Below are 9,134 nucleotides of genomic sequence, written 5' to 3' on the forward strand. Positions count from 1 at the left end.
CGCCAACCCGGGACTCTGGGTGAACCCCATTTTTAATAGGATTTATTTGTCTCCTGCGGTCTATCTTCTTGAGTTCTTTGTATATTTTGGATATAAGCCCTCTATCTGTTGTAGGATTGGTAAAGATCTTTTCCCAATCTGTTTGTTGCCGTTTTGTCCTAACCACAGTGTCCTTTGCCTTACAGAAGCTTTGCAGTTTTATGAGATCCCATTTGTCGATTCTTGAAATTAGAGCATAAGCAATTGGTGTTTTGTTCAGGAAATTTTTTCCAGTGCCCATGTGTTCAAGATGCTGCCCTAGTTTTTCTTCTATTAGTTTGAGTGTATCTGGTTTGATGTGGAGGTCCTTGATTCACTTGGACTTAAGCTTTGTACAGGGTGATAAGTATGGATCGATCTGCATTCTTCTACATGTTGACCTCCAGTTGAACCAGCACCATTTGCTGAAAATGCTATATTTTTTCCATTGGATGGTTTTGGCTCCTTTGTCAAAAATCAAGTGCCCATAGGTATGTGTGTTCATTTCTGGGTCTTCAATTCTGTTCCATTGGTCTATCTGTCTGTCTCTGTACCAATACCATGCAGTTTTTATCACTATTGCTCTGTAATACTGCTTGAGTTCTGGGATAGTGATTCCCCCTGAAGTACTTTTATTGTTGAGGATAGTTTTAGCTATCCTGGGTTTTTGTTATTCCAGATGAATTTGCATATTGTTCTGTCAACTCTTTGAAGAATTGGATTGGTATTTTGATGGGGATTGCATTGAATCTGTAGATAGCTTTTGGTAAAACGGCCATTTTTACTATATTGATCCTGCCAATCCATGAGCATGGGAGATCTTTCCATCTTCTGAGGTCTTCTTCAATTTCTTTCTTCAGTGTCTTGAAGTTCTTATTGTACAGATCTTTCCCTTGCTTGGTTAAAGTCACCCCGAGGTACTTTATATTATTTGGACCTATTATGAAGGGTGTCGTTTCCCTAATTTCTTTCTCGGCTTGTTTCTCTTTTGTGTAGAGGAAGGCTACTGATTTATTTGAGTTAATTTTATTCCCAGCCACTTTGCTGAAGTTGTTTATCAGCTTTAGTAGTTCTCTGGTGGAACTTTTGGCATCACTTAAATATACTATCATATCATCTGCAAAATGTGATATTTTGACTTCAAAAATATGGAATGCTTCACAAATTTGTATGTCATCCTTGCTCAGGGGCCTTGCTAATCTTCTCTGTATCATTCCAATTTTAGTATATGTGCTGCCGAAGCTAGCACTGTATCCCCTTTTTAATAGTGTTATTTGTTCCTCTGTAATCTACTTTCTTGAGTTCCTTGTATATATTAAATATAAGTCCTCTATCAGATGTAGGATTGGTAAAGATATTTTCTCAACCTGTTGGTTGCTATTTTGTCCTATTGAGATTGTCCTTTGCCTTACAGAAGCGTTCCAATTTTATGAAGTTCGATTTGTCAATTCTTGATTTTAGAGAATAAATCATTGGTGTTCTGTTCAGAAAATTTTCTCCAGTGCCCATGTTTTCAAAGTTCTTCACCACTTTCTCTTCTATTAGGTTCATCATATCTGGTTTTAGGTGATGTCTTTCATCCAATTAAACTTGAACTTTGAAGGGGACAAGAATGTATCAATGTTCAACATCCCTAGTCATCAGGAAATTCAAAACAAAACAAACTGAGATCTACATCGTAACAGTCAGAATGGCTAAATTTAAGAATTTAAGGTGACAGCAGATGCTGGCAAGGATGTGAGAAAGAGGCACATACCTCCATTGTTGGTGGGATTGCAGGCTGGTACAACCATTCTGGAAATCAGTCTGGAGGTTCCTCAGAAAATTGGACATTAACTATCTGAGGACCCATCTATGCTTCCTCTTGGGCATATACCCAAAGATGTTCAATGTAAAACAAAGACACATGCTCCTTAATTTCTGTTCAGCAGCCTTATTCATAATAGCCAGTAGCGGAAAGAACCCAGATGTCCTAACAGAGGAATGGATTTAAAAATTGTGGTACATCTACACAATGTGTACTACTCAGCTATAAAAACATTTCCATGAAATACATAGGGCAAATGGAATGAACTAGAAAATATCATCCTGAGGTGAGATAACCTGATAACGAAAAAAACACATTTGATATGCAACTCACTGATAAGTGGATATTAGCCCAAAAGCTTGAATTACCCAAGATGCAATCCACAGACCACAGGAAGCTCAAGAAAAAAGATGACCAAAATGTGGATGCTCCCACTCCTTCTTATAGGGGGAAAAATATCCATATGAGGGGATATGGAAGCAAAGTTTTGAACAGTGACTGAAGGAATGGCCATTCAGAGCCTGCCCTACGTGTTGCCCATATATATACATCCACCAAAACTAGATAAGATTGCTGAAGCAAAAAAAAATAATAATAATTCTGAAAGGGATCGGACATATATCTCTCCTGAAAGACACATCCAGAGCATGTCAATACAGAGGTGGGGTGTTAGCAGCAACCACTGACTTGAGAACAGGACCCGCTTTTGGGGAAATTAGAAGAAGTATGGAAAGAGTTGAAGGAGCTTGCAACCCCATAAGAACAAACAATGCCAACCAACCAGAGGTTCCAGGGACTAAACCATCACCAAAGTGTATACATGGGCTGACCCAGGGCTCCAACTGCATATGTAGCAAAAGAAAACCTTGTTGGGGCACCAGTGAAGGAAGCCCTTGGTTCTGCCAAAGGTTAGACTCCAGTGCAGGGGATTATGGGGAGGGGGCAGTAAAGGAGATGTATGGGGGAAATACCTGCTGTATGTGGAGGGGAGGAGGGGATTGGGGATTATGGACAGGAAACCTGGAAGAGGAATAACATTTGAAATGTACGTAAAGATATATAACTAATAAAAAATTTTAAAAAAAGAATGTGTCAATTAGCATTTTTCTACATGCTGACTGCCAGTTGAACCAGCACCTTTGTTGAAAGTGCTATCTTTTATTTCCCACTGGATGGTTTTGACTCGTTTGTCAAAGATCAAGTGACCATAGGTATGTGGGTTCATTTCTGGGTTTTCACTTCTATTCCATTGATCTACCTTTCTGTTTTTGGACCAATCCCATGTATTTTTTTAACTCTATTGCTCTGTAGTATAGCTTGAGGTCAGGGATGTTGATTCCATAAGAACTAATATTGTTGAGAATGATTCTTGATATCCTGAGCTTTTTGTTATTCCAGATAAATTTGAGAATTGCTCTTTCTAACTTTGTGAAGAATTGAGTTGGAATTTTGATGGGCATTGCATTGAATCTGTAGATTGCTTTAGGTAAGATGGACATTTTTATTATGTTAATCCTGCTGATCAAAGAGCATGAGAGATCTTCTGAGTTCTTCAAATTCTTTCTTCAGAGATTTAAGTTCTTTTCATGCAGATTTTTCAGTTATTTTGTTAGTGTCACAGCAAAATATTTCAAATTATTTGTGACTATTGTAAAGGGTGTCCTTTCTGCAATTTCTATCTCAACCAGTTTATCATTTGGGTAGAGGAAAATTACTGATATGTTGAGTTAACTGTGTATTCAACCACTTTGCTGAAATTGCTTATCAACTGTCACAGTTCTCTTGTGGAATTTTGAGAGTCACTTAAGTATACTATCATATCATCTGCAAAAAGTGATGCTTTGACTTCCTCCTTTCCAATTTGTATCCCTTTGATCTCATTTTGTTGCCTAATTACACTGACTATAAGTTAAACTACTATATTGAATAGATGGAAGGAGAGTGGGCAGCCTTGTATTGTCACAGAATTTAAGGGGATTGTTTCAATTTTCTCTGCATTTAGGTTGATGTTTGCTGTTGGCTTTCTGTATATTGCTTTTATTATATTGAGGTATGGGCCTTCAATTCCTATTTTCTCTAATACTTTTAGCATCAAGGAATGTTGTGTTTTTTCAAGGCTTTTTAAAAATCTATATTTTTTCCTTTGAATTTATTTACATAGTGGATTACATTGATAGATTTTAATATATTAAAACATCCCTGGAATGAAGCCTACTTGATCACAGTGAATGATCATTCCGATGTGTTCTTCGATTCCATTTGCAAGAATTGTATGGGTATTTTACCATCAATATTAATGAGGGAAATTGGTCTGTAGTTATCTTTTTTGTTGGGTCTGTTTAACTTAGGTATTAGTGTAACTGTGGCTTCATACAATGTATTATGTAATGTTCCTTTTGTTTCTATTTTATGAAATAATCTGAGAAGTATATGTATTAGGTCTCCTTGAAGGTCTGATAGAACTTTGCACTGAAACAATTTAGTCCTCTGGACCTTTTTTGTTGGAAACACTAAATAATGTCTATGTCTTTAGGGTTTATGGTACAGCTTAGATTGTTTATCTGATCCTGCTTTTACTTTGGTACTTAGGATCTGTTTAGAAAACCATCCGTTTCATCTAGATTTAATAGCTCTGTTGAGTATAGGCTTTTGTAGAAGGATCTGATAATTCTTTTTTAAATTTCTACAGTTTCTCTTGTTATATGTCCATTTTCATTTCTGACTTTGTTAATTTGGATACTTTCTCTGTGCCCTCTGGTTAGTCTGGCTAAGAGTGTATCTATCTATCTTGTTGATTTTCAAAGAAGCAGGTCCTAGTTTTGCAAATCATTTCTATAGTTCTTTTTCTTTCTACTCAGTTAATTTCAGCCCTGAGATTGATTATTTCCTGCTCTCTACTCCTCTTGGATGTATTTACTTCTTTTTCTTCTAGAGCTTTTAGGTGTGCTGGCAAGCTGCTAGTGTATGCTTTCTCCACTTGTTTTTGTTTGTTTGTTTTGTTTTGCTTTGTTTTTGAGGCACTCAGATAGATCTATGTTTTTCTTCTTAGTACTGATTTCATTATAACCCATATGTTGTGGTATGTTGTGACTTCATATTCAATGAATTCTAAAAAGTCTTTAATTTCTTTATTTCTTACTTGACCAAGTTATCATTGAGTAAAACATTGTTCAGCTTCCATGTATATGTGAGATTTCTATTGTTTTTGTTGTTATCAAAGACCAGTTTCCGTCCATGGTGATCTAATAGGATGCATAGGATTATTTCAATTTTCTTGTATTGGTTGAAATATGTTTTGTGACCAATTATATTATCAATTTTGGAGAAGGTACTATTGGGTGCTGAGAAGAAGGTATATTCCTTTGTTTTAGGGTGAAATGTTTTATAGGTATCTGTTAAATCCATTTGGTTCATAACTTCTGTTACCTTCTTTGTGTCTCTGTTTTGTTTCTGTTTCCATGATCTGTTCATTGATGAGAGTGGGTTATTGAAGATTCCCACTATTATTGTGTAATGGACAATGTGTGCTTTGAGCTTTAGTAAGGTTTTGTTTATGAATATAGGTGCCCTTGTACTTGAAGCATAGATATTCTGGACTCAGAGTTCATCTTGTAGGATTTTTCCGTTGATGAATATGAAGTGTCCATCCTTATCTTTTTTGATAACTGTTGGTCAAAAGTCAATTTTATTCAATATTAGAAATGCTACTCCAGCCTGATTCTTGTGACCATTTGTTTGGAAAATTGTTTCTGAGCCTTTTATTCTGAAGTATTGTCTGTCTCTTACACTGAGGAATGTTTCTTGTATACAACAGAATGCTGGGTCCTCTTTAAGTAGCCAATCTGTTAGTCTACTTCTTTTTATTGGGGAATTGAGTCCACTGATATTGAGAGATATTAGGGACCAATGATTGTTGTTTCCTCCTATTTTTGTTGCTAGAGGTGAAATTATGTTTATGTGGCTATCTTTTTTGGGGCATAGTTAGTTGAAATTAGATAACTTTCCTGCTTTTTATAGGCTGTAATTTCCCTTTTTGTGTTGGAGTTTTACATCTAGTGTCCTTTGTATGACCGGATTTATGGAAATTTATTGTGTAAATTTGGTTTTGTCATGGAATATCTTGGTTTCTCCATTTATCTTAATTGAGAGTTTTTCTGGATATAGTAACCTGGGGCTGGCGTCTGTGTTCTCTTAAAGTCTGTATGACCTCTGCCTAGGATCTTATGGCTTTCATAGTGTCTGGACAGAAGTCTGGGGTAATTCTGATAGGTCTGCCTTTATATGTTACTTGACCATTTTCCCTTACTTCTTTCAATATTGTTTCTTTGTTTTGTGCATTTGGTGTTTTGATTATTATGTAACATGAGGAATTTCTTTTCTGGTCCCATCTATTTGGAGTTCTGTAGGCTTCTTGTATGTTTATGGGCATCTCTTTTTTAGGTTAGGGAAGTTTCCTACTATAATTTTGTTGAAAGTATTTACTGGCCCTATAAGGTGGGAATCAATGTTCTCTTCTGTACCTATTATTCTTAGGTTTGATCTTTTCATTGTGTCCTGGGTTTCATGGATGTTTTGGCTTAGGACCTTTTTGCCTCTTGCATTTTCTTTGATGGTTGTGTCAATGTTTTTTATAGTATCCTCTGCCTCTGAGATTCTCTTTTCAATCTCTTGTATTCTGTTGGTAGTGGTTGTGTCAATGATCCTTACCTCTTTCCTAGGTTTCCTAATGCCAGGATTGTCTCCCTTTGTGATTTCTTTATCATTTCTATTTAGGTTTTTAGATCCTATAAGGTTTTGTTCAATTCCTTCTCCTGTTTGGTTGTGTTTTCCTGTAATTCTTTAAGGGATTTTTGTGTTTTCTCTTTAAGATCTTCTACTTGTTTACCTGAGTTGTCCAGTATTTGTTTAAGGGAGTTATTTATGTTCTTATTACAGTCCTCTGTCGTCATCATGCGATGTGATTTTAAATCCAAATCTTGCTTTTCTGGTGTGTTGAGATATCCAGTATTTGCTTTGGTGGGAGAACTGGCTCTGATGATGCCAAGTAGTCTTGGTTTCTTTTGTTTTCAGTTCCTGTACTTGCCTCTTGCCATTTGGTTGTCTCTGGTGTTAGCTGTTCTTGCTGTCTCTGACAGTGGCTTGATCCTCCTGTAAGCTTGAGCATCAGCATTCCTGGAGACCAGCTTTCTTCTGGCAGTCTCTGGATACAGTGCGGTGTTGCACAGCTTTGGGCCCAGGTGGAAACCAGAAAGATTCTTTTCCAGACTACTTCTTGGTTCCTGTGTTCAGAGGGCTCCAGGTGGGTTCCTCTTGGGCCAGGAATATGAACAGAAGTGGTGGTTTCTCTCTAGCTTTCAGGATTGTCTCCACTTCTGAGAATCCAGCCCTTTCCCAACAGGATCTGTGTTCTCAGCTGTGTCAGCATTCCTGGAGACCAGCTTCCTCCCAGTGGGCTCTGGGTACAGAGAGCTGTGGCATAGGGTCCGTTCCTGGTACAGTGAGACTTGTTTTGTGTACAATTATATGGTCAATTTTGGAGCAGGTACTATGCGGTAATGAGAACAAGGTATATTTTATTGTTTTAGTTGAAATGTTCTGTAGTTATCTGTTAAGACCATTTAGTTCATAACTTCTTTTAGTTTTCTATGTTTCTGTTTAGTTTGTGTTTCCATGGTCTGTCCATTGGTAAGAGTTGGGTATTAAAGTCCAAGTATTATTGTGTGAGGTTCAATGTGTGGTTTTAGCTTCAGTAATGTTTCCTTGAAATATGTGGGTGCCCGTGCATTTGTGGCATAGATATTCAAAATTGAGAGTTTGTCTTGGTGGATTTTTCCTTTGATAAGTATGAAGTGTCCTTCCCCATCATTTTTATAACATTTGGTTGAAAGCCTATTTTATTGGGTACTAGAATTGTAACTCCTTCTTGTTTCTTGGTACCATTTGCATGGAGTATTTTCTCCAGGGTTTTACTGGAAATGGGTTTTGAGGTAATGTCTGTTATTGTAACAGAGATGTGTTTCTGTAACAAAATACTGGGTCCTCTTGTATCAGGCTCTTAGTCTATGCGTTTTTTTATTAGGAATTGAGTCCATTGGTTTTGAGAGAGATATTGGTCTAATGATTGTTGCTTTCAAGGTTTTTGTTGTTAATGGTAGAATTATGTTTGTGTGGTTTTATTCTCTTGAGTTTGTTGTGAGAAGATTAGTTTCTTGCTTTTTCCTGGGTATAATTTTCCACCTTGTGTTGGAGTTTTCCTTCTTTTATCCTCTGTAGTTTTGGATTTGTGGAAAGATACTGTTTAAGTTTGGTTTTGTCATTGAATATCTTGGTTTCTCCCTCTGTAGTAATTGAGAGCTTGGCTGGATCTAATAGCTTTGGCTGGCATTTTTGTTATTTTTGTGCTCTTAGGGTTTTTAAGGTACCTGCCAAAGATATTCTGACTTTTAGAGTCTCTCTTGAGAAATCTACTGTATTACTTGAGCTTCATCCATTGTAGCTTTCAATATTATTTCTTTGTTCTATGCACTTAGTATTTTAATTATGTCATGAGAGGAATTTCTTTTCTGGTCCCATCTGTTCTGTGTTCTTTAGGTTTCTTGTATGTTTATGGGCATCTCTTTCTTTAGGGTAGATACATTTTCTTCTATAATTTTTTTGAAGATGTGTGCTGGTCATTTGAGTATGGAATCTTCATTTCTTCTATAACTATTTTTCTTAGATTCAGTCTTTTCATTGTGTCCTGTATTCTTTTTTGAATGTTTTGAGTTAGGAGCTTTGTGCTTTTTGTATTTCCTTTGATAGTTGTGTCAATGTCTTCTACAGTATCTTCCCTGCCTGAGATACACTCTTGTATCTCTTGTATTTTGTTTGTGATACTTGCTTTTGTGACTCCTGATCTCTTTCCTAGGTTTTGATGTTCAAGATTGTCTCCCTTTGTGTTTTATTTAATGTTTCTATTTCCATTTTTAGATCCTGAATGGTTTTGTTCAATTACTTTACCTGTTTGATTTTGTTTTCTTGTATTTCTTTAAGACATTTGTTTCCTCTTTAAGTGATTCTATTTGTTTACCTGTGCTATCCTGTATTTCTTTAAGTGAGTTATTTATATACTTTTTAAATTAGTCTATCATATTCATGAGATGGGATTTTAGGTCTGACTCTAGTTTTTCTGACATGTTGGGGTATCCAGCACTTGTTGTAGTGGGAGAACTGGGTTATGATGTTGGCAAGTAGCATTGGTTTATGTTGCTTATGTTCATGTACTTGCCTCTTACCATCTGGCTATTTCTATGGCTAACTGTCCTTTCTC

The 9,134-nt window shown here is 36.4% G+C and overlaps 1 non-coding gene across 1 annotated transcript; it reads right to left on the minus strand.

The window, feature by feature from the left end:
• Positions 1-1,160: 1,160 nt before the first annotated feature.
• On the minus strand, positions 1,161-1,267 carry LOC116889573. The gene has a single exon (XR_004386489.1). It is a non-coding gene; the product is annotated as a U6 spliceosomal RNA (small nuclear RNA).
• Positions 1,268-9,134: the final 7,867 nt, after the last annotated feature.

Source organism: Rattus rattus, chromosome X, assembly GCF_011064425.1.
Source record: "Rattus rattus isolate New Zealand chromosome X, Rrattus_CSIRO_v1, whole genome shotgun sequence".
Taxonomy (NCBI): domain Eukaryota; kingdom Metazoa; phylum Chordata; class Mammalia; order Rodentia; family Muridae; genus Rattus; species Rattus rattus.